Source organism: Taudactylus pleione, unplaced genomic scaffold (assembly GCF_031769625.1).
Source record: "Taudactylus pleione unplaced genomic scaffold, aTauple2 ptg000370l, whole genome shotgun sequence".
Lineage (NCBI taxonomy): Eukaryota > Metazoa > Chordata > Amphibia > Anura > Myobatrachidae > Taudactylus > Taudactylus pleione.
In genome coordinates, this window is record NW_028284771.1 from 7,158,836 (window position 1) to 7,185,999 (window position 27,164).

Genomic DNA, 27,164 nt, shown 5'->3' on the forward strand with positions numbered 1-27,164 from the left:
AAAATGTGTGTATTATAAAGACAAATACACCCCAAGATTTTCGAGATCTTCTGTGATCTTGTACCTTTATATGGTCACATCTCGCTGGATTCTACTGTCCATATAATGTAAAGTACAGAGTGCATTATCACATTTTTAACCCTTCCGACATGCCACCTTACCTAATAATCATTTGAAAGCATCAGACTTGGGGATAAGAGTGGGTGGGACCAAGCCACAAGGGCTATCCCATGTCAACGTCCTTGCCCCAATCAATCAGTGGATGCATTATGCAAACAGCATTGTCATGCTGTAGCCCATTCTAATAATCAAATATGGGCTTCTAAAATCCTAGCATACTAGTCTAAAGACCGCTACACACTAGACGATATCTTGTGCGATTTGTCCGATTCCGACGCATCAGAACGTCAAATAATTTATATTGTCCAGTGTGTACGCACGATGCCGATGCCGACTCGCGCATCCATGGGGCGTCCGTCGCATCCTCAGATCTTTTGTACATGCAGAAAGATCTGATGATGTCTCTAGCGATGCCATGCTGCCGAATGCAGCATGGCCTCCGTTACATCCTCGCCATCGCTCCGTCCCTGTCGACATCGGTAAGTGTGTTTGGACTTGCCGATGCCTGCTCCCCCGCTGGGTCCCGTTGCTCACGAGATCGTGCTGGGTACACATCGTCTAATGTGTACCCAGCTTATAACTAATGAAAAGTTCAATCCCAATGGTTTCTATGTGATTCTTGAAAATTTTTATTAAATAAGCTCCTTAATGGTGTGTGCTGGGAGATGGCTATTGTTCATTTGTTATAGAAATTATTACAGGATGACCCTATGGCTACAGTGCATATTGCTGGGTAGCAAAAGGAAGATACCAAAATAAATATTAATTAATAACCTTGACATGATCAAAGTGGCTTTATTACTATACATGACATGAGCTACTTGCTTGCTGAATTTATTTAAAACGTTGTTATAAATAAAAAATGCTTCAAATGGTAGTTGAGATTTTAATATGTATTTTTTCCTTTTTTATAATCATGGCTACAAACATTTCATTACATATTCTAAAATAACTTTGCTGCTTTGCTTATGCGTGCGAGTTTTACGCCGCTAACTGGTGTACATGGGCATAAGGCAATATACCCTGACACGCACATGTGAGCGTTTAACATGCCTAGAAAACAATTCTGCTGTTTTTCCTAATACTTACTTCACATCTTATACAACATACAGTGCACAATAAGAACATAAAGGAAGATCTGTTTTTGGTTTTGTATATTGCAGTGCATCCTAGAACTGAATAAAAAATGTATACAGTATATGACGGCTAAGGGCCTGATTCAGAGAAGGACGCTATGCCGAAGTTTTCGCAGTTGAGCGATTATCAGTAAACTGCGCATGCGCCTAAGTCGCACTGTGCATGCGACAGAAGTACTTTACCGTATTCGCTGGCTGTGATTTTCTACTCGCAGTTTGATTGACAGGTCAGCAGCTATTGGTGGCGGTAACGGTGTTGCCAAACACACAGATGTGTCATAACAGTTTGTGGGGCGTGTCGCTGCCTGCGCATGCGATTTGTACGACAGCGACATGGCTCCGGCGTCTCACTTCCCACGGCCTTTCTGTGGGGCCATAGACTTACTCAGGACTGCCACATTAGACTTATCTGCGACCGATGCTGCGTCTGTGTACACAGGTGTTGCGACTTTCTAAGCAGATGCATGGATTTGCAAAGCCGCAGGTGAGCGCCTCAATACATCTCCCGGCAGTTGCGACATTTGGATATTTTCTCAGCTGCAATGTCATTAGCCTACGGTACTTCTCTGAATCAGGCTCCAAGTTTGAAATGAAAGTGTCCATTTGTGTCGTTATGCGTTGTAGTACCTTGTTGCCATGTGTGTTCAACATCACTATGTCTGGAATTACATTCATATTTGAGACACAAAATAGGACAAAAATGTATCACATTACAGTAAATAAAAAAAGAGTTGCATAGAATTTAATAGAACTATCATTAGCCAAGTGATTCTATGGTTTACATTCATCCTGCTGCTGCTGCTGCTGGGTAAGCAGAACACTAAGAGATTTTGTGCTTAGTGATGGGTACTTTGCTTATTCCTTTGTGTCACATCTCATCATTTTCAATAGGTCATTGTCACTAACTGCAGGTCATGCCAGCTCTGTTTTAGGAGATCTCTGGGAATGTCAGTAGTGGAATGCTACTTCTGAAAATGGTGATTAATTCATAAATTAAGCATGTCAATGCTCTTAATAAACAATATTAATATGTGTTTAAACAGCAATCCAGAGCAACCACTGTTTTCTATCCTTTATGTCTTTTTTATGTGCCCTACAAACTGAGGCTGATTTGTGATGAATCTGTACACAGGAGGGCAGTGTTCCTCTACAGAGAGCCTGCTGTGCGGCTTTGGAAGAGCTGGAATTTTAATTAAAACACATTGCATATGATTGATCAGTGTTGTTGCAATGGAAGAACATTTGCTCAGTATATATTTATCTCAGAGCATGGCCTGTACATTAGTGCTGTCGTAGCAACAGGTAGGCCACTTTCTAATTAGCTGTAATTGCATATTAAGAAAACAGAAGAGCAATGCTCTCATACTGCTTAGCAACTGCAACCAAACTTTTTCCATATTATATGCAGATATGGTGTAATGATCTGAAGCAATGGGTGTGTATCTTCCTGTTACTGAAAATTGCCAAAGCAAAACCTACAAGATAATCCATGCAGCCGCATTTGCACAGGGGGAGGCTTATTCAGAATTGCAGGCAAGTCCGTTTTATGGGCGGACCTTGCGGGATATGGGGGGGGGGGATGTTTGCTCTGTTGCTGATCATACGCAACTTTGAGCCACTATGGGCTATTAACAGTCATATGCAACTCACCCGCATCTCACCTTCTGGCAGAGTGGGTGTAACTGGGCAGTAACTGGGTATTCATTAGTCGGAAACATGTTCTGAGGGAGTGTCATGGGTGCATAGATGGAGCTGAGGAATATTCACAGGTGAGCATACACAGAGGTCTATCTTATTTGAGTCAGATCTCATACATACTGATAGTGATAACAACTACTTTTGCAAGCAGATGAATCAGGGCGGTCCGCATTTATTTCCCAGCATGCAATGCGACCACATCTGCGGGCATCTTGCATGCAATTCTGAATTAGCCCCAGTGCGTTGAAAATGTTCTACTGATTAAAATGGAAGAAATCACCAATCAATTAGAGACTCTGCGTCGGATACCATACATAGTGAGCATGCCCCTGTATCAGTCATTCGCAGCTTAGCAAATGGGATCCCTGAAGATGACTTAACTGTAACCAAGCTAAAGTTTATATTTATTTATGTATTTTAAATATTTGCTGAATACAAGCCCTCTGAATTCAAACCAGAATAATAAATAGTATATTATAATTTTACAGATGGGACATAAATTGTAATTCTATGTATTTGGAAACATAATTCCAGATAGCATGAATCCCTATCTTTAAATCTAATGTGATTTAAATTGCTTTCAATTGCCTTTATGAAAAGGATGCACATGACTGTGTATACTGTAAAATTACGTAGGGTTACATATACATATTTAATATAAAAATAGTGAATGGATGCTCTAACTTCAATTATGTCATGACTATGAATTTAAAATAAATATGAAGAAAAAAAGCCTTGCTGATTTTTTTGTTTGTTTTTAAATAGTAGCTCAAGAAAGCTTTCTCTTGGAAAATCTAATAGTTATTTATATGTTAATGGGCCTCCCCATTAACTTGGAGAGAAACACTTTGCCAATAGATGACCAGAAAAATGTTTCTTTCTATGATTCTTGTGCATATAGCAACCCATCTGAAGCCTATAATTGTGCAGACTAATGACATTATATATGCATTTCCATATATATATCACATTAAGATAACACTGATCCTCTGATTGACTGAGAGTGTAACATTTCTGAGTGACTCCTTCATATCTGAAAACCCAGACCCTTGGTGAAGTCAATGATACTGTGCAATTATTGCCTTAGACAAAAACACTAGAGGGCTCCATTTACCACTGCTCTTTATTCAAGTTGTACAGCCAAGGGGGAAGTTTTGTCTTTTTATATTTTAGTCACTGAATTTCCAATCTGGTCCAGAACCCCTTATATTTTGTTTAACCAAACCAGTGCCATTTAGACTTTTGACATATTCTTGCTATAAAAAAATGACACAAAGATATCATATCATACCATACAATGTATACTGTAGAGGTTCTAAGAAAAGGTGACTGATCACCAAAATAGAGCCACAGCTCTTGCATAAAGTATCACAAATTAAATTTCCACTTTTGACAAATTATATTTTTTAGATAACAGTACATTACAGTTTCCCGACATTGGTGCAGAGTTGGGTAGTTTTAAAGCAAGTGATAGGTGAATTGTCCAATTTTGATAATTTTATATTTGATGAATCTCAAGTTAATTTGGTATAGGGAAACTAGTATTTCGTGACATTAAATATGTGCTCTATGACAGCTATTGCAGCATTACATTTGTGAAGGGTGGAAATTGATTTAAGTAGCGTGGCAAACATAATGTTATTCTTTGCAGTATTGCTCAATTGTTTTATTGGTTTTGAGCAAATTAGGCTACTACAAGCTATATTCTGGCTTGTATGCAACAATTTAGTTAAACAATTTTGATGGCAGTATTAAGAAGCTGCTTAGAATGATCATGGAATCTACATGGTGTTTTTCCTGTCTACTTTATTTAAAGCCGTAAAAGCAGTAAAATATATTGTGTGTGTATATATATATATATATATATATATATATATATAAAATCATATTTACATACCCTCCCGATTCGTCCGGGAGCCTCATGAAAATCGTGTCCTGCTGCCGACCCTCCCGGAAATGCAGGCAAGCTGCCCCCCGCGACTACCATAAAACCCCCGCAGTGAGGGGGGCGGTGACGTGCCATCCTGCCTCCACCCCCTGCTTCACAATGCCAAAAATCTCGGCATTGTGTAGCGGGGCCAAAATGACGAGATTCCGTGTCCACGGCCTCGCCCCCATTGCAGGGTAGTATCCCCGCCCATGCCCCCCGCAACCTCGCCACGTCCTGATGACGAGTTTATGAATAAACTCGAAACGTTGACCTACTAGACGTGACATTGATTTTGTACCATCCAAGTCTGGAGAGTAACACCATTTTGCCACGATATCCATTCCACTGGGTGAGCACCACGGCTATGATTTACATACGAATGGGAGTGCCTACATCATTGTACCCATACTTGTCTAAGCATTTATACCAATGATACACCAAGGCATCTTTTCCTGGCATAAAAGAAATCAGTGTCAAGAGCCTGAAGCCAGTATCTCCCTTTGTGAAGAAATCAACAAGAAGTACACTCTTGTGGTCCCAATACACGGTCGCAATGAGCTTCTTTGCTCATGGAGTTGTTTTGATTGTCTACGAAGGTGGAGACGATATGTGTTTCCACATCATTGATGTTTGCTTTGTCTCCGGTGCCACATGACATACCCACGTTTCATTGCCAGTGACAATTCGTTGCAGGAACTGCACTCCCTCCTCATGGTACCGCGTCAAGTGCATGAGAGACAATCCCATCCTATTGGTTTTGTAAACTTCTGTGAGTTGCTTCGGTACCCAGTGTGAGCACTTTTTCCTGTACCCCAGTTGTTCATGAACAATATTGTGCGCAATACCCACTAAGATGTTCAGTTTGTCAGCAATATCACTAACTCGAATGCATCTGTCCTGCTGAATCAGCGGTACAAATTGTCATCTGTGGTGGACGTGCTTGGCTGGCCGGATCGCTGCTCATCTTGAACGTCTGTCCTGCTGTTATCAGAGGCAGTGCACCAAGCCCAAACCTGTTTCCATGACATGAAGTTATCACCGCACACCTCAATAAGTTGGCAATGAATTTCAGCTGCTGATGTGCCCTTTACACACGTTTCCGCCATCTTACAAATGTTGTGACAGTATGAGGCCACATTGTATTGTTGTTTTCACCTTTAGCCGGCCTTCTTTTATATTAAAACCTAGCTATAAAGACCCACTTCTGAAGGTAACCACTCACTCTTTCTGCCTCAATTATTTTTTTTTTCAACTTCATAACTTCATATAGTTATCATATCCACATCCTGCTTGTTAGGCTGGGTACACATTAGAACGATATCGGCATGATTTGCCATATCGGAATGACATATCTTCTAATATATATGCACAATCCTGGGCTCCCGCGGACAATATACAAGATTCTTTCATTGACTGTGCTGCACGGTCAATCAAACGATATGGTGTGTGGGCAGTGCATTGAAGGACTACACGAGGTATAGTTCTGTCGTTCATTAAATCGGTCAGTGTATATGGCCAATCTGTGATGGTCCAGGGCGAAGGGAAATTGCCCCGACCATCTGCATGATTGGCTGTCGTTCTAATGTATACTTAGTCTTAGTATCAAGAAACTATGAGTGTTCTCTACTATTAAACATACAGTATGTCCATACTATAGAATATGTCCATATTGAAAGGATGGTAAAGAAAAAAAACAAAAAACATACATACTGTATACTATATCCAAAGAATAAAATAGAATGGGAAAGAGTAGTTGTAAATAATACTCAATTTACGATATAGATTTTCAAAATGTGACTTTTATTCTAACTTATAAACAGGAAGTTTGTAACTCTAAAACAAAGCAAAATATAAAACAGGGAAGTGTAGTGTAAGATAAGGAATAAGTTATTAAAATATTTAATTTTTTAAAAGACCATAGGACCCTGTGTACAATAATTAGATTCCACTTTTAGGTACTCCACCTCTGGTGCTAATGATGACAATCGATGGCTGCTTCTGATTGGCTGAATGAATCTGAATACCTTTCATATATACTATTACTATTTTAATGCAGCAATACAGCAGATTCCAATTTGATCTTTTAAAGAGACAGCCAATGGGTGTGCATATTCAGTTTTAACTTAATACTTTCATTTTGTCAGTACAACTTCTATTACATGGCAAATGTGACTTTATCAACTGAATTACTATAGTATATTGTGTATTGTTTTACAGTTATTTTAGCATTTAGGGCTCTATTTATTAACATTATTTTTACTAAAATAAAGTGAAAAAGGGTGTTTTCACACCCTTTTCACATTAGTTTAGTTTCACCTGTAGTTATTACAGGGCTATTGGAGTAGAATTAGTAAAATTCTACTCCAACCCCTAGGTATCACTTATTTTTAGTAAAGCAGATCGCATTTCCCATAATTGTAATGGGAAATGTGATCCGACCAGAGTTACTAAAAATAAATTGTAAAAAAATACCGGGGGAAGCCCTATGATAATAACGCCACCTGGAGGTGGCGTTATCCAGGGTCTCCTCCGGTTACCGGGCTCCCACTCTGCTCTAACGGGGAGAGCAGAGGCGGGAGCCGGTACCAGTAATCAGCTGTGTGGTCTAAACAGACCGCAAGCTGATTACTGTAAAAAAAAGAAAAAAAAATTGAAACTTTTTTTTTTTACTTACCTGACTCCAGGGACCGGTGATCGGGCCTCCGGTGATGGCTCCTCTCCGGTCAGCTGGTCTCCCATAGTGCCCTGCTGCCCGGTCATCAGGTGATCGGGTCCCAGTGCAGTATGGGAGATCACCTGTTCGGGAAGCCCGGAGAAGATCACCGGAGGCCAGGAGGATGCAGGTAAGTGTAATGAAGGGAGGGGGGGTCGCGGGGGTCCGTGATCGCAGGGGGCGGGGCTTAGCATCGGTGGGGGGTAGCAGCGACGGTGGGTCGGCGCATGTGCGGGCTCTTAGTCGCTGAATTTTTCCGAAAATACCGCGACTAGAGTGCGGATGGGATCGCAGGGACAGAGCTTTATCACAAGCTCTGTCCCTGCAAGGGATTTATAGTAAATCCCTGTGATATTGCCTGAATTCGCAATGCGAATTCACTCGGTAATATCACACTACAATCCACATTCAATATGCGAATTGTAGTAAATAGAGCCCTTAGTACTGTCACTCTGGTGCCATACATCTCCTAGCATAAACCAGGTGCATATACTACTGTTTACTCCATGAGTAAAGCAGATACATATGATACCCTTGCCAAGCTGCATGCATATTTCTATACAACCATCTCTGCAAGCTAAGCTAAATGCTTTTTTTGGGGGGGACGCATTATGCGATTACCATTTAGGGCCGTATCCATTTAGCGGCGAAAACGGGTTTTTTTCGCCATAGGTGATATTTTTGACAAAAAACAGGCGAAAAACGCAATTGGCGAAAAAAAATGGAGAAGTTTTTTCCATCCCAGACCAGGCGAAAAAAATGCAAAATCCCTATTTTTGGCTAAAAATGTGGGGATTTCTTCCAGAACTCTTTGGACACTCCCCCTTAATGATAAATTACCCCCCAAAAAATTGTAAGTTGCGCATTTTGTTGAAAAACAAAATTTTGGGTGAAAAAAAAAAACTTTGAAAGTGATAGGAAGCAATTCTTTTTACAGGAAATTACTATTCCACGTAAATTGGGGGTACGTTAAAATGGGTGCAAGTATATTTTTGTGTCGTACAAATGCAATTTTAAAAACCGTAAAAAACCGACTGCTGCGACTGCGTTCGATGTTTAAAATACTTCACACATCCATACTGTCCCCCGAAAAATCAGACCCAATACATTAAAACCACTTTCAACGTTTTTTTTTTGTACCCAAAAATTGCGCAGTCGTTTTTCGGGGTAATTTATCATTAGAGGGGGTGTCCAAAGGGTTCTGAAAGAAATCCCCACATTTTTAGCCAAAAATAGGGATTTTGCATTTTTTTTCGCCTGGTCTGGGATGAAGAAAACTTATCTCCAGTTTTTTTTCGCCAATTGCGTTTCCACCTGATTTTTAGGCCAAAATATCACAGTTTTTTGGCTAAAAACGTCCGTTTTCGTCTATGGTGAAAAAAACTGCCATTTTCTCCGCTAATTGAATACGGCTCTTAGATGCAAATTCCGTCCAACTCAGCAGGAGCCCCTGAATTGGCAAAAAACAGAGAACTAGAGCCACGTAACCATTATTTTACTGTAATGGGAAGGGATGTGGTGACACAGTTATAAGGCTGTGTACACACTATGCCAACATACTCAGCGATTGATGGTCCCACAGAACGAGCGACCAATTTTGGCTAGGCATACACACTTACCAAGTGTCCGCAGGATATGTCTGCCAGGACATCACCACTGGGTAGGCATGTCAATTTTCCTGGACAGTTGTGATGTCAGTATCAGCGGTTCCTGCGGCCAGTATGGGGGTCGGTCGGCGGGTCATCCTTACACGTAGGCAGATATACCGTGCTACAGGGCTGACACGATATGTTTGTGAACGATGTTCAGAAACATATCAGCTGTACAGACAGACAGATGCACTGACCAAAATAGCTCTCATTAGCTGTACGAACATTTTGGATATGGGATGACGGTGGTCGAAATGCTGGTTGGCACAATGCCAACAGTGGCATCCCGACAGTCAAAATCCCGACCCAAATAGGTAAGTATCCTGCCCCTAGTGCCTAACCCCCTAACCCTCTCCCTAACCCTAATACTTACGGTCTGGATTCTGGTACCGGTATTCCGACTGCTGTTGGGATTCCAGTGTCTGGATTCTGAGCGGTGGCATCCCGACCGCCGGGATGCTAACTACAACCTGTACAAATGATATAGTGCATAGCGTGTATCCAGTGGATGTAGAATTAGCACTTCACAATTTAAAGAGAGTGGCTGTGTTCACTGTGCACGGTATGTACATGCCAAGGCTGCCTTTATTATATATGATTACTCTTTTTATTGCTATATACAGTACACTTTTATTACCTATGTGGAGTACACTTTTACAGAAGAAAAGCTCAGCTAAAGTTTGCAGTCCCTACAGAACAATATGGACCACTTCAGACCTCATACTGTGTAGCAGTTACTAGCCTTTGTCGTAGTGCATGCTGAAACTTGTAGTTCACCTTAACTGTACTCCCAGAGCAGGTCTCTTTGAGTGACTTTATAAATAACCATGATTCAATTCAATGCGATGTTGAATAGCCCCTGGAGGGAGCTCCCAAAGCTTTTCAATTCAACACAATGTTTTGTCAGGCCAAAGGATTTCTTCTCGCACCCTCCTTGGGATGCTAAAAGAAATCTGAGAACAGTGGCAGCTGAGCGGCTGTTTTCCAGCCCAGTGCGGTTCTAACAGCTGCGCGTCCGGCACTTTAGTCGGAGACTGTCGGTTCTCGCGACTGAACACCCAGGTTAAGTCGCGAGAACCGGCATTCTCCAACTTAACAGCGCGCTGAATTGAATAACTCCGGGAGCGCCCTCCCGGGACAAATCAACATCGCATTCAATTGGTAGTACACAAAGAGCACTCTTGGCTGTTGAAGAGATACTGCAATATGCTCAGACCAAGATATGATTTATACTCGTGCAGTCAACTAAAGCCTTCTGTACAGATATTTTACAGTAGACCAATTACATTTATGGTACTCATTGTTCGTTTAATTTAGTAGCAGCCCACAAATTGGCTGAATAAAATAATCCAGTGTGTAATTTATTTTGGAATGAAACACTTTATTGTATTTGACTACCCTTTTTTTAGCCAGGAAGAAATACATTAAGCTGCCTTTGCTGTAGAACACCTTGTTAGGATGATTGAAGAATTTGTATGCAGGCGCTTTTAATATTTGCGGCACTCTTAATTAACACATCCCTTACGCACCATTGTTAGCCCGGGGATTTTTAGCTAATAAAAGTGTCAAATTATTATTGTGTGAAATACAATATAATTTCCTAGATATAATGATTAAGATTATCAAGCTATATTAACCACAATTCCCTAACGCATTCGATTTTTCTCTTTTTTCGAAACTAATTTAGTTTCTGAAATGTTAATACTGGAGATACAAGCTGAATCTGAAACAAAAAAACATCAACTAGGATCAATAAAATAAAATAATAATAAAGCCTGTTATTAGGTGAGATCAATTACAGTGTATAGCAAGAAAATCAGGGAGAAATTATAGTTCTGTTCATGTACCCTCATCCATTTCCATGTAACCTGCAAGTTAATATGTTTTAATCTCAAAATAATGTGAAGGAATGTTCCAAAAACAATTAGTACAGTATAACAAATGTAATTCTGTAAACGCTTTTGGTGTCATTTAAAAGAAATGTAGCTAAAATGACCAACATGTTTATTTTTGTGTCAGGCTACATGTGCTGTTGCATTAACTGTATGTCATTTAACATGTGTTAACACGCTAGTAAAAAAAAACACATTTATACTGTACATGGCTTCAATATGAGTTTAATAGGCATTTAGTGTATTTACAAAAGCATTCAATCTGTGATTTTATTTTTATTTTTTTAACATGGGTTAGTGACAGAGCAGGAAGTTATCTTGTTCAAGCCAAACACATGTGCAAATACTTATGTAAACTTGTTCTGTGTTTAAACCATTATCACATTTAGATGAATGTCAGTTGTACAATGAAATGACGCTTATCAGACTCTCTGAATTGAAACAAGAACAACAAAAAAACACACACTGCAGCTACGTTAATATAAGTAAAAATATAACTTGGTAGAATGGGGTCTCATTTTCACAGCTATTTGCAAGCAATTTATTTGAGTGACTGTAGAAACACATCTTAAAGGCAGAATTGTAATGCCAATAGGTACGTAGCCTTAGTATCATTTTACTTTAGTTTAGGTTACATTTCTTAAATTATCTAGAGTAAAAACACATTTTCCCAGATTAGACAATTAATAATTTCCCTTGATAATTAACATTCTAACTCGCCGTGGAATGTGGAGCAATTCAGCATTGCTCCGGCGCGGTGACAGCTGATGCGAAAATCAGCTGTCCCGTTAGCGGCTTCACTGCTCCTTTCTGGGTAGTGACGGTAGTGCGCATGTGTGACCTACAGGTCATCCGTGCGCGCAAAGAGCCCCGATGTCCGGCAGAAGGAGCCGGACAGGGGTGGAGGGATCCAAAAGGATACCTTTTCGCAACCCGGCCCTCCTTCCCATAGGGAAAATGGCGAATGCCCCCGTACTCAATCTCCGAAAATATTGTATTTTCGGAACTTGATGAATCCTGTCCCCATACTAGTGTATGGGGACAGCGGGCTATTCCGCCAGAGGAAGGTAAGCAGGAGATACCTTCCTGATGAATGGCCCGATAACTTAAATTTTACAATTGCAGGTGAAAATTGTATTTTTCACCTGCTTTTGTAAAAATTAAGTGATGCTGAATAGGCCCCTAAATCAGGGGAATATGTGTTATACAATTTAGAAGTTTGATCTCTCTAAGCACTTTACTAAATAAGCAGCCTCTGATGACCTTGTTTCACACCAAAAGAACATAGACAAGTATACACAAAACATTAGGTGAACAGCTGGTGCCTGTAACAGGGCATGACGTTATGCGGAGAGGGCATGGCGGGGAGACCCATTAATTACATTTCTGACTGGATCATCCTGGGGATGTCCCGGGGCGGGTGGACGAGGGGGTGCTGTAAGAGCTGTAGCGTGGCTGTTTGGAACGTCCAGAGGATGTTCCGGCAGCACTGAAGCACACCCCTAGTTACGGCATTAGTGCTTTTGTTTATGAGAACTAAAAGTACTTTCCTTAATAGGTTGTAAACACCACTACTTTGTCCTTTGCCCTGATTCTTCTTGGAGAAACGAGTAATAACAAGCAAATCACTTGTTTTAAAATGAGGCCGATAGATTATTATTATTATTATCCTTTATTTATATGGCGCCACAAGTGTTCCACAGCGCCTTACATAGTACATAGAACTAATAAGTGAACAAGAAACAAGTAACTTACAGTACATTACAGTGCAGGACAAGAACACGACTTATATACATTGCTGCAATAGCGATTAAAGCACTCACAGTAAGCACCCGGGAGTTGGCAGTCACGTGTTAGGTGCCCTTATGGGGAGTAAAGAGTAGAAGAAAATGTAAAGAGAAGCACATGAGGGAAGAGGTCCCTGCTCGTGAGAGCTTACATTCTAAGGGAAGGGGCAGACAGACAGGCGTGACACAGAGGGGGAAGATAGGGAGGAAAGAGCATGAGGTGGGTTAGGATGAGTGCTGGAAGGAAGATAGATATCAACTGTATCTGGCAATATGTCTACTGACCTAGTGATGTAAGCTAATTTTAAGAAATAGAGTACAATGAAGACTGCATAGTATAATGTAATTAATATTTTTTTAATACAATTTGGTAATAGAGAAAAAGGAATATAAAGAAGGGGTACAATATTTGTAAGTAAGAATAATCAGGGCGGCACCGATGTTAATATTCTCTTTTTTTTTATTCTTCTCTGTTCTTGTTTGGTTATTTACAATTTTTTTTTCTAAATTTAGCAAGTGCTTTATATATGTGACTAATATCTGCTATACGTGTGTTATATGATTCTCATTTTTGTTTGTTTTGTCTACTTTATTGTTTATAATGTACAATTTTCAATAAAAACAAAAAAAATAATAATCAGGGGAGTATTAACGCCCAAGGGAGCCCATGTACAGTATAAAAATGTCTGTTTATTGAGTAAAGCTTGGTACACTATATGATCTATTGTCCGATATATCATTCCAACGCGTATCGGAATGATACTTTGTACACAACGTATAGTGTGTATGCCCAATCTGTCATTCGATGCTGTCGTTCATTGAATCGTCCCATCTGTTGCCCTGCACATCGGATGGGACGATTCCATGATTGACGTGGTGTTGTTGCATGCAGCATGTAACTATACAGTACATCTCCTTTAGAATGTAAGCTCTTAGGAGCAGGGCCCTTTACCCTCTTGTATTTCTCCTTACTTTACTTTCATCTACTTCTTACTCCCCACTAGGGCACCTAACACTTGGTTGCTTATGCTCTGTTGCTTATGTGGTGTTGTGGTCGCTAATGTAGCAATATATATTATCCATGTCCTTGTCTTGCATTCTATTGTATTGTACTGTAAGTCTTTGGTGACATATTTGTTTATATATTTTATAAGGTGCTGCGGAACACTTGTGGCGCCATATAAATAAATGATAATAATAATACATCATACTGTCACTTCATTTTATTTAATTGTTTTTTATTAAAAGTGATACATTGCATTCCGCTTGTATAAACAGCATACTTTGTCATGCTTATGTTTTATTGTTCTATTATATTGTTCCGTCTCTATCTGTATGATTACCATTTAGAGGTTTTACCATCTGTATCGGTGATATTGTGAGTAGATTGGATCCTGCTGCAGTAAGGCTATAGCATTATGTGAAGGAATGATCCACAAGAACAGATTTAAGTTACATTCCAATGTAACAATTGCACACCAGGGGTCAAACGCCCTTTTACCTTTCTACCTGAACACCTGCAAATTGAGCCATATCCCATTCACAATTGTAAGAACAGTCCCATTGTGACAGGAAGTAGAGTTTGCCTGACAGAAAAGTAAGCTAGTGCTGTTTTCTAAATGAAAGACAAGGCTGTTATTACTCTGGGGATACTAGGCCTCAGTGGTTTTGTGAGAAAACAAATTTGCTGTAACTTTATCTGTAATTTAGTACAGGAGAGGTACAAATAGACTCTACATTGTGCAACAAGGCTGAGGTAAAACAGTGGTTTGTTAAAGGTATAACAGGAATGTGTAACTACTATATTTCCGAACGAAGTCTTATCAGAGTCACAGGTTATAAGGGGAAATATTTTGGTCATAGACCCAGCTCCAAACACCTGTTTAGCATTTTAGTTAAAAGTATTCTGGATAAAAGCGGGTTTGTCTGCGTAGCACACATGGTGGACACACAGGAGCATGAAATCACTGGTTCTCTGAAAGTGTGTGGTCAGATTACCTTCCTTTCATGTGCTGTTAAAAATATATAGTGACCTGGAGAATAAAATGGATATTTCATCACATCACATAATCAAATACATCTTAAATATTTCTATCTACTTTAATTTAATCTTCAACCATGTAATTAATCGTCAACCACATTTTTAGCTGAATTGTTATCCAAAACTTCCTGTGTAACACTGGCGAGCTTAGTCATTTTATAGGGCAACTTGTGACAGGACCAAAAGTATTTAGGAGGGTATTTAGGAGGGGTACTAATTAGGTGCCAGTGATCCGACCGATTCTCTGGGACATCATGGCGAACAACATTGCAGATTTTTCCTCACAACCCACATACTGTAGGTGTGCACATCGCTGATAATTGAATACTCCTCCCCCCCCGATAGTGTCTTATACTTGACACACACATTTTGTACCTTAAATGTACCAACACACTAGGACACATTAGGGCTCCTAGAGAAATCCTGCTCAGCGGGAAGCTTTCATGATCCCTTCCTCTTTGCGCAGTAAGTGCAGAGCGTCGTCAGAGAAACTGTAAACACATAAGGAAGGTGGTGGTCTGTATCTTATAATGGACAGGGAATGCAGGGGTGTCCCTCCTTGGGAACTTTGTGGGCCTCTTGAACATTTTGCTGTTGCCCCCCAAATTTCTAATAACATTCCTGATGCAGTAAAAAAAAAAATTGTTTACAAAGAAAGAAGAGTAAATACAATCAATCAGGTGTTTATCTTTGCTGCATCAGATGTCACACATTGGGGTGCAGACGCCATTATCTGACACAGCCATTGGTCCTCTTGCTGGCCGCGGGAGACATCCCTGAGTTCCATGCCTGCCAACCAACAGCGTGGTTGGTGTCCTTCCGTTGTCTTTCGTACCAGCTGGAGCTTAGGCACAGCCATCTTTGCTGATCTTTACCTGACTGTCTAACTGCCAACCAGATTCCACTATATGCACACCTGGTCCGCTCAGCCTGTCAGGTGTGAGGTGTCCTTTTTAAACCAGCTCTGATAGTGCACCCATTGTCAGAACAACTTCTCTGCATGAGACCTGCTTCCTGGCTCAGTGTGCCTGCATCTGTTCCACTCTGTTCCTGGTTGTACGCTCTCCCACTGACTCTGTCACCATTCCAAGCTGTGCACGATATACAGCAAGTTCCAATATCCATTCTAAGCTGTGTGCTATATATAGCAAGTTCCAGCATCCATTCCTGGCTGTACGTTATACACAGAAAGTTCCAGCATCCATTCCTGGCTGTACGCTATACACAGCAAGTTCCAGCATCCATTCCTGGCTGTACCCTATACACAGCAAGTTCCAGCATCTATTCCTGGCTGTACGCTATACACAGCAAGTTCCAGCATCCATTTCTGGCTGTACGCTATACACAGCAAGTTCCAGCATCCATTCCTGGCTGTACGCTATACACAACAAGTTCCACCATCTATTATATACTGCAAATATATATGCATCCGTCCATCGTGCTGTCTGTACGGGCTATCAGCCGACCCCGGGGAGGGGGGCGCAGCGCGACCCCCTGCCAGCTGGTTTCGCTGACAGATGGAAGATGATGATTGGAGGGAGGAATGAAAATATTTCAAAGAATAATCTATTAAGGGGGCTAAGTATAATTATTGAGGGTTGATTATGAGAGTGAGAGGTTAAATATCTTAATGTATTTAGGAGTAGATTCATCAATGCCTGGATAGATATAAAGTACCAACCAATCAGCTTCTGTCATTTTACAGGCTGTGCTCTCCAAGCTTTGGTAAATATCCCCCTTAGTAACAATAAAGGGGTTTATGAGACTGGGCAAGTAATGAGGGTGAATGGAATTACTTTATGATGTGGGCTTAATTAATGATGGGGATAAGGGAGCAAATTGTTATACAGGAATTACTTACAGTATGTTATATGGGTTGTTATGATTAATCTTAAGGATTATGAGGGAAGGTTACTTAATGATGAAGGAGTTAATGGTTATCGTTGTTGCTGAAGTGTTTGTAATGATGAGGCTGAGCAATGTAAGGAGGAGGAGGTTAATGATTATTACCATACTGGTTAATTCGGTGCTAATTATGAAACTTCGGAAGCACTTATATTGAAGCTTAGGGGACGCATGACAAGAAGTAAGTAACTGAGAAAAGAGGATGATGGTGTGCTTTGAAGGGTGAGTAGAGGCGTGATGTTTGAGAAGGGGGTTCAGAAGAAAGGGTTGGGTATGAAATGTCGACACTGATAATTTTGACATTCATCATGCAGACAGTGATGAAATATCGATCGTCCCTGGTGGCTCAGTAGTGACTTACCTGCTACCGACGGCTGCAGCGGTGTCTTTTGGGTCTCGCTGTCATGTGACTATGACATCCAGGTTAGATCCTCCAGCATTCGGGAGAGTGTTTCTCCCCTATACCTAATCCTAATCCCCCACCCTCCCTCTTATGTCTAACCCTAAATCCCACCCTAAACAGCCTAACCATTACCTCCCATTGCAACCTAAACCTCCCGCCCGCAGCCTAACCCTAATGTTGACATTCTGACAATGTCGACATTTCACCTGGTGACATTGTGTCCCGGGGGAAATAAACAGTGAGATGAAGGATATTGAGGGGGTGGACGAAATATGAAGAAGATTTAGGAGGGGTATGATAAGGGTACCAGTCTGCCTAGCAAGGCCCATCTTCATAAGTCCTGTCTATATAAAAAATATCATTATAAAAAATGTCTTCTGCTAAGTAGGCCTTTTTAAGCCGACAAGCTAAGCATCAGAAGTGGTCAGCTTTCACAACATGTAAAGCAGCCCAGACACAGCAGCTCATGCAATGTGACAAATAATAAATTGACTTAAATTTTCACTACCACATACACATAACATTTTACTATCCCTCGCCCATCCCTAGCTGCGGCAATATATTATCAGTAGTTGTGAACCTGTCCTACTACTTCCCCGCAAAGCCCCTGTTGTCGCCGTAACCCACCCCCTCCCCCTCGCCCTATGTTCTTCCGCAAACCAGTGCCAGCCTATGTGCTACACCAGTGGTTCTCAAACTCGGTCATCAGGACTCCACACAGGGCACGTTTTCCAGGTCACCCAGCAGGTGCACAGGTGTAGTCATTACTCACTGACTCATTTTAAAAGATCCACAGGTGGAGCTAATTATTTCACTTGTGTTTCTGTGAGGAGAAAATCATGCACTGTTTGGGTTCCGAGGACCGATTTTTAGAACCTTTATTCTACACGTAAAAACACTTTTTTTTATAGATTCATTGCTACTTATGTGCCAGTGCTGCATACCTGCCCTCTGATTACAAGGTTTCAGCTAGATGCTGCATTAAGGCCTGTTGTGATAAAGACCTTTACTCTTCAAGCCTCAGCAGCCGCAGCAGTCTACTATGCCTGTGGGGGTATCACACAGATCGCGCCCCCCTCTGGCTTTGTGCTGGGCTGAGGGGCTAACAGCGCTCCCCTCTCCAGTGCAAAAGTGTTGTTTATTATATTTTTTAAGCTCAAGGGGCGTGGAAACACCTCCCGCAATTAGGCCATGCCCCCCTCTTCACCTGGGCCAGGCAGAGCCCTCTACGCCCTTGTACATGGGCGAGCATAAATTAGCTCTTGCAAGAACCTACACTGCTCTACGCATCAGGAGACTGCCAAGGATGTGGCAGGTCAGACCTGCCGCAAAGGAAAGATGGCTGCTCGATGTGCATCGATGTGACCGATATTTACGCAGGTAATTGACGTTGTACGCATGTGAGAAGGCGGCAGTGGGCGTCTTTATGCCAGCTGTGCTTTGGCATGCATTAGCATATTTTGCAGCTGCATTCCTTGCAAAATCGCAGCTGCGATCGCATTAGCATACGTCTCTGAATCAGGCCCAAAGCCCAGAGATATCAGGATTTGTTAGGTTGGTGGTGCACCGCAGAGTCAGAATTTTGATACTATGGGGCATATTCATTGTGTTAATTATCGGGAACGCAGATAATCCAATGCTGCGTCTTCTGACACTTCAGTTAATCACAGAAGTCGGCAGGAGGCGTCTATTTACACGAGACGTCTCCTGCGACATTACCGCATTGCACAGCCACTGTGTGTACATGACATCAATTTCAACCTGCAGAGTTCTAGACAAAATAAGTTATATACATTTTACCTTCCCTCTGCAAACAGAAGAAACATTTATAACAATGATATAAAAAATTTTTTTACCAATTGAGAGACCTAAATGTTAAAATACATAGGGTAACAATGTGTTGTAAAGGCCTGTCTCATTAAACTAGTTTTCAGTTACTGTTTTTCTCTTTGTGTAAGGGATTTATATGAGAGAATATATGCAATCATTCTGGACTTTTTGCTTTTTGAATGCTTGCATGAACTTTGCATATGAAATTATATTTTGCTTTGTTGTAGTGTACACCTGAGTGACAGGTGCATTTATTTTAAAATAATGTGGTTTAAAATCATTTTAGGTTACCCAGTAGAAGAAAATACACATGTGCTAAGCAAACAATGGAGTTATTGGTTTATGGCAAGTAATCCATCTTTTCGCATTAGCACAGCATCACTAGACAGATTATTTTTCATAATTGATAATTTGTGAGTCCTATTTTCTTAGCTCCTCTTTTATGACTTTTTAAATACTGAATGATATCAACCACTAAGAGATTTTTTTGTTGTTGTTATTACGGCTATTATTACATTACAAGGTAATTTTATTTTCTATTTGGTGTGGGGGACGTGGATATTATGAAACATGCATGTAAAGCATATTTGAAGCTGCAGAGGAATGTAGAACATGGTGTTTATTACATTTGCCTGTGCTAGAGGGAAGTAATATGCGGCAGTTACAATTTTTGTCCATCTAAGGTAATATAGGCAAAGGAAATCTAATATGTCCAAAGCAATGCAGATGCAAATCTAATGGGTAATCCAATGCTCAGGATATAAGCCACTAACAAAGTCTGGAGATATTGTACAACTTAGAGAAGTGACTAAAATAATATAGTACACAATTGGAACAAACATCATTATAAACCACTGTGAAATATAATTCTTATAAATACATAAGAGTTGTGAATACATGTATTTACAACTGTGAAATATATCCTTATATTTTTCACTCTCACATCAAATATAACAATATATTTCACATTGGTGTCCATTTTAGTATCAGTGAGTGACAAAGATTATAATATTTTATTTATAAAGCACCAACATAATATGCAACGTTATACATTAAATGGTATAAATTGGTATGAATATACAAAACAAATTCAAATCAGGCGCTGATACTAAACCATTGTATAGATATGATATCACTGAGGGTTTTTTTCTATGTCTCACAGCTGCAGAAACTATTATGTGTTTGTGACTACACACAAATCTGTATCCAAAAAGACACAGAACAACAATAAATATATATTAGTTTTTGCGCTAATTATTAAAGAGGTCTGGCATGTGACTTAAACACTCAAATACTGTAAAATACTTGTATAAAGTTATTTATTGCACAATGTAACAGTAAAAAGGTTGCAACCGGTTGCTATTATATCAGTGTATATTCCTATAAAAAATCACAATAAGTTGGTATAAAAAAACAATTAAGATAAAAAGAAACTATAACTTATGTTTATACTCCAGGGGTCTTTAAGTTGGTCCCCTTTAATGGCTATTAGTGTGATAGCTCACCACAGCAGATTTTTTCTTTTTTGGGATTAAGTGATATTGTATCCAAGTAGATCTGTAAACAACAAATTAGTTTTTAAAGGAGCTAATTTACAAAGTCCTTTTATTGCTGGCTCGGTTACCAAGACCTCCTGGGCTAAATTCACCTTAGTGCCTTGAACCTGTGTACATCGTACGCATACGGGGTACGGAGTTTCAACAACATAGTGTATCGCGACACTTTGCCAAAATGCATGTTTGCAATCCAATTAGATTGACATGCATTGGAGTGCAACATGTGAAGTCTACGTCAAGAGAGGGGAGATAGGTTTAGACTTCTGTGTCCTAAGGAAGTACTGTGGATGTTTAAATTGAGCACCCTGGTTCCACAGGGACTTAATGAAAACATAGATTTTGAATCTTTTTCCTGATATGTTCAAGACCCATATATTTCTGATGTACTGTATCCAAGGGGCCTATTCATCATACCTAAAATATCGAGGGAGGTAATTAGATTTAGAACTCGCATGGAGTTCTACCTAATTACCGGAGGAATTCATCATTCCTCCTCCCTATAACTATCTATTGCGAAAAGCTGTCATTTTTGCGATGACAGCTTTTCGGGAAATAGATAGTTATCCTTATCTGCTCTACCTTACCGCAGCTGGAATCCATGCTGCGCATGCGCTGTTACAATCGTAAACCCAGCGCATGCGCAGCACTACTTACAGCTGCGGTAAGTTTGTGTGCGCCCCCCCCAATCCACTCACCTCCCCCCATCCCGCACTTACCTGCCCGCTGCAGCACCTCCGGCTCCGTCCTGCTGGTCTGTCATGTGGTCTCCCAGCAGCACACAGTGCAGTTTAGAAAAAAAATAAAATAAAACATTTTTTTCTAAACTTTATAGTGTTCTGCTGGTAGAACACAATGTCAGCATTGCAGACGGAGCCAGAGGACGCATCAGAGCGCCAGAGGAAGACTCTGGGCGACCTGCACAGCTGGAAGCAGGTAAATCTGTCCTGCTATTCGCCACCTCACAGAGGCGAATGGTAACTCCATCAAATTCTGAAAATACATAATTTTCGGAATTTGATGAATAGCATAATTTCCATATCCCCATACTAATGTATGGGGAGTGTGGAAATTAACGCAGGGGAGCTTAGCAAGGAGATATCAGTGATATCTCCTGTGCTAAGTGTCTTCATGAATACTAAAGTAACGTTATTTAAGGAAAATGTCCTTAAAAGCGTTATTTTAGTGTTGATGAATAGGCCCCTAAGACCCTTATATTTCTGTGTATGTATGACATACTGTACTTTGTTTGGGTAAATAAAAAAGCTCATTTAAATTCAATTACACACTGTGTTTGGGTGAATATGAATAAAAATAAAACAGTTTTTGAAATCTATAAAAAAAAATATATATATATATATAGGGAGAGTATAACACTCTAAATTAGAGCCAGATTATATATACTTTGTATTTTGATTCACTTTTATAGGTACTATTAAGCATGGAATATATTAACTGATGTATTTTAGATTAAAAGTAGATATTCAAGCCAGGATGGTAGAGAAAGTACTCTTTCAAAAAGCTCATAGAAAACGGAGCAAAATTTCAAATAGAGACACCCCGTTTGTTCCTTTACAAGTGTGGATCTATTGCTTAGTGCCTACAGTGGATGACAACTTGCCTGAAGACATCACTTTTGCTGACCGCTAGCCACAGAGGTGTGCCCCTACACAGATGCTGCATGGTGACATCGGGAATAGCGGCTCTGTTTAAGGGGGAGATTTCAGCCACCGGACTGGTAACAAGTAAACGCAGTTGTACATGCTATAGCCACTCATTGTCTGGGGATGTGGCATAACAAACTGTGAGTACACAGCTAAACGGCCCAGCGTTTTATGCACCTGTGCTAATGATCTTACACAGGTTCAAGGCACTAAGGTGAATTTAGCCCAGGAGATCCTGTTAACTGGGCCAGCAATAAAAGGACTTTGTAAATTTGCTCCTTTAAAAACTCTGCTGTGGTGAGCTATCACAATTAAAGCCATTAAAGGGGACCAATTTAAAGACCCCTGGAGTATAAACATAAGAGAAGTTATATTTTCTTTTTGTCTTAATGTTTTTTTTATATACTATTTTATTGTGATTTTTTATAGGACTATACACTGATAAAATAGCAACAGGTTGCAACCTTTTTACTGTTACATTGTGCAATAAATAATTTTATATAAGCATTTTACAGTATTTGAGTGTTTAAGTCACCTCTTTAATAATTAGCGCAAAAACTAATATATGTTTATTGTTGTTCTGTGTCTTTTTGGATACAGATTTGTGTGTAGTCGCAAACACATAGTTTCTGCAGCTGTGAGACACAGACAAAAACCCTCAGTGATATCATATCTATACAATGGTTTAGTATCAGCACCTGATTTGAGTTTGTTTTGTATATTCATACCAATTTATACCATTTAGTGTATAACGTTGCATATTATGTTGGTGCTTTATAAATAAAATATTATAATCTTTGTCACTCACTGATACTAAAATGGACACCAATGTTAAATATATTGTTACATTGTGCAATAAATAACTTTATATAAGTATTTTAGAGTATTTGAGTGTTTAATTCACATGCCAGACCTCTTTAATAATTAGCGCAAAAACAAATATACAGTCAGGTGCATAAATATTGGGACATTGACAGAATTTTCAGATTTTGGCCTCTATTCACAACCACAATGGCTTTGAAATTAAACAAACAAGATGTGCTTTAACTGCAGACTTTCAGATATAATTTGAGGGTAATTACATCCAAATCAGGTGAACGGTGTAGGAATTACAACGGTTTCTATATGTGCCTCCCACTTTTTAAGGGGCCAAAAGTAATGGGACAAACTAAACAATCCTAAATCTAACTTTCACTTTTTAATACTTTGTTGCAAATCCTTTGCAGGCAATTACAGCCTGAAGTCTGGAACGCATAGACATCACCAGACGCTGGGTTTCATCCCTTGTTTCAGCCTGAAGTCTGGAACGCATAGACATCACCAGACGCTGGGTTTCATCCCAGACCTCTACTGCAAATGTCTTCAGTTCCTGCTTGTTCTTGGGGCATTTTCCCTTCAGTTTTGTCTTCATCAAGTGAAATGCATGCTCAATCGGATTCAGGTCAGGGGATTGACTTGGCCATTGCATAACATTACACTTTTTAGCCTTAAAAAACTCTTTGGTTGCTTTTGCAGTATGCTTCGGGTCATTGCCATCTGCACTGTGAAGTGCCGTCCAATGAGTTTTGAAGCATTTGACTGAATATGAGCATATATAATTGCCTGAAACACTTCAGAATTCATTCTGCTGCTTTTGTCAGCAGTCACATCATCAATAAATACAAGGGAACCAGTTCCATTGGCAGCCATACATGCCCACACCATGACACTACAACCACCATGCTTCACTGATGAGGTGGTATGTTTTGGATCATGAGCAGTTCCTTTCCTTCTCCATACTCTTCTCTTCCCATCACTCTGGTATAAGTTGATCTTTGTCTCATCTGTCCATAGGATGTTGTTCCAGAACTGTAATGGCTTTTTTAGATGTTGTTTGGCAAACTCTAATCTGGTCTTCCTGTTTTTGAGGCTCACCAATGGTTTACATCTTGTTGTGCACCCTCTATATTCACTCTTGTGAAGTCTTCTCTTGATTGTTGACTTTGACACATATACACCTACCTCCTGGAGAGTGTTCTTGATTTGGCCAACTGTTGTGAAGGGCTTTTTCTTCACCAGGGAATTAATTCTTCTGTCATCCACCACAGTTGTTTTCCGTGGTCTTCCGGGTCTTTTGGTGTTGCTGAGCTCTCCGGTGCATTCTTTCTTTTTAAGAATGTTGCAAACAGTTGATTTGGCCACACCTAATGTTTTTGCTATCTCTCTGATGGGTTTGTTTTGATTTTTCAGCCTAATGATGGCTTGCTTCACTGATAGTGACAGCTCTTTGGATCTCATATTGAGAGTCGACAGCAACTGATTCCCAATGCAAATGTCACACCTAGAATCAACTCCAGACCTTTTACCTGCTTAATTGATAATGAAATAACGAGGGAATAGCCCACACCTGTCCATGAAATAGCTTTTGAGTTGATAGTCCCATTACTTTTGGCCCCTTAAAAATTGGGAGGCACATATAGAAACCGTTGTAATTCCTACACCGTTCACCTGATTTGGATGTAATTACCCTCAAATTAAATCTGAAAGTCTGCAGTTTAAGCACATCTTGTTTGTTTCATTTCAAAACCATTGTGGTGGTGAATAGAGGCAAAAATATGAAAATTTTGTCAATGTCCCAATATTTATGCACCTGACTGTATACTTATAAATTGGTATGAAACATAACAATAAGATTGCCCCGCCCAAATAAGATCACAATCCGCATCTCAGATGTGGATCGGCTGTTATAGAGTTGCCCAATATCTCAATGCAATATTTGAATACATCAAAAGGGTTTAAAAAATATTCCATGCAGGGAAAGAGCTTGCAAGAAGGCTCTGTCCCTGTGAATCCACTTCGCACACTTTTCACTGAATTTTTCTAAAAAAAAAAAAATATAGTGAGAAGTATCCGCGCATGCATCGCCATCTCACAAAATTCCCCCTCCCGCGCGACTGCGAATAAATACAAGTATGGGAAATGCGATCTGCTTACTTAAAATATTGGAATTAGCTGCAAGTGGCTCAACTTCTTAGAAGCATTGTGATTGTCTGCATTTTTTTATAGCTGATCTCTGCTAACAATACTTGTAGTTTCCAGCCATTGTGGTGTCTGTTGGCTGCCTGATTCTTTGTTTTGTGTTGATTCTGGTTGTGACTTTTTGTCCAATATTGACCACTCTCTGGATTTCCATGTACCCTACCTGCTGCTTCTATTTGACCGCTCTCTGGATTTCCATGTACCCTACCTGCTGCTTCTATTTGACCGCTCTCTGGATTTCCATGTGCCCTACCTGCTGCTTGTATTTGACCACTCTCTGGATTTCCATGTGCCCTACCTGCTGCTTGTATTTGACCACTCTCTGGATTTCCATGTGCCCTACCTGCTGCTTGTATTTGATCACTCTCTGGATTTCCTTGTTCCCTACCTTTTGCTTGTATTTGACCACTCTCAAGATTTCAATGTGCCCTACCTTTTGCTTGTATTTGACCACTCTCTGGATTTCCATGTACCCTACCTGCTGCTTGTATTTGACCACTCTCTGGATTTCCATGCGCCCTATCTACTGCTTGTATTTGATCACTCTGTATTTGAACACTCTCTGGATTTCCATGTGCTCTACCTGCTGCTTGTATTTGATCACTCTCTGGATTTCCATGTGCCCTACCTACTGCTAGTATTTGATCACTCATTGGATTTCCATGTTCCCTACCTTTTACTTGGATTTGACATTTATCTGATTGCCATCTGAACTGGTCTATTGCTTGGACATGACCATTCACTGGATTGCTGCCAACTCCAGACATCTGTCATCGTGTGTACTTATATTCTATTGTTCTATTGTCCTCAGTGATGTCTGATTAATGTCTTGGTACCAGCACCTGTACACAAACCAATATACAGTACTGACTGCTCAAAACCAGTGAGCACCTGAGTTCTGGTGAGTACATTCTGCTGTAAGTGAAATGGGGCTGCTAAAGGAGAAGACTATGATTAGCTTCCATCTAGTGGTTTATTTTGAGAAGCCAACTTCTGGGGTAACTCGGTTAGAATTATTACCGTAGGAATTATTTTAATATTGTATTTTTTTAAATATAATCATTCCTTTTTAAGAACTGAAATATTATCTACTGCTGCACATAAAATCACGCCATAATGGGACAAAAGCAGGATTTGCAAGAGGGGTTTCCGTATATGTGTATAGGAAGGGGGCGGAGCAGAAATGACAAGATTAAAATAATGACATCATTTTGGCTTCCTCCCCAGACACCCACAAATAGGGATGGGACAATCAGTGTACCAATGATTTTACCATTGGTCATAAAATAGTGTTTAGTCCTAAACATTAGTCTTAGAACACCAATGGTTTACAATAAATATGCACATATCTCCTGTACGTACAGGAGCCAATTAGATGAGGCTGACTGTCCCTGCCCCTCAATACATCAGTAGAGCATCGTAGAAAAAAAAATTTGGTCTGTCAGGTTGTATCTGGGTGTCCTGATATTGCCATGTAAAAAGTGACAAGTCACTTTATTTCAGCTGGTTTGGGCCATGCAATGCAGTGCACCAGCAATAAACATTATCAATAGGCAAACAGGGTGCTTAGGTTTGCCGTGATATAAGGATAATTCACTGAACACAGCTTAGTCTAGTAAGAGAACATCTTAATACTAAGCACGGATGGAATTTATTGCTCTGTGGATTTTCCTTGTCTTTATGGACTCAGCTGGTGGTAGATAGGTTTCTATAAAATTAGAAAACTTGGTATGTTGCTACAGACATTTTCCAATTAGTCATTTTATTTATAAAGAAGTGATTATTCCTTCTTAATGAAAATATAAAATGTAAAACAAAAGGTAAA

The 27,164-nt window shown here is 40.1% G+C and overlaps 1 protein-coding gene across 3 annotated transcripts in view; it reads left to right on the forward strand.

The window, feature by feature from the left end:
* MCTP1 (multiple C2 and transmembrane domain containing 1) overlaps positions 1–27,164 on the forward strand; it is a 1,010,275-nt gene that overhangs the window by 714,009 nt on the left and 269,102 nt on the right. The gene's annotated exons all lie outside the window — the stretch shown is intronic.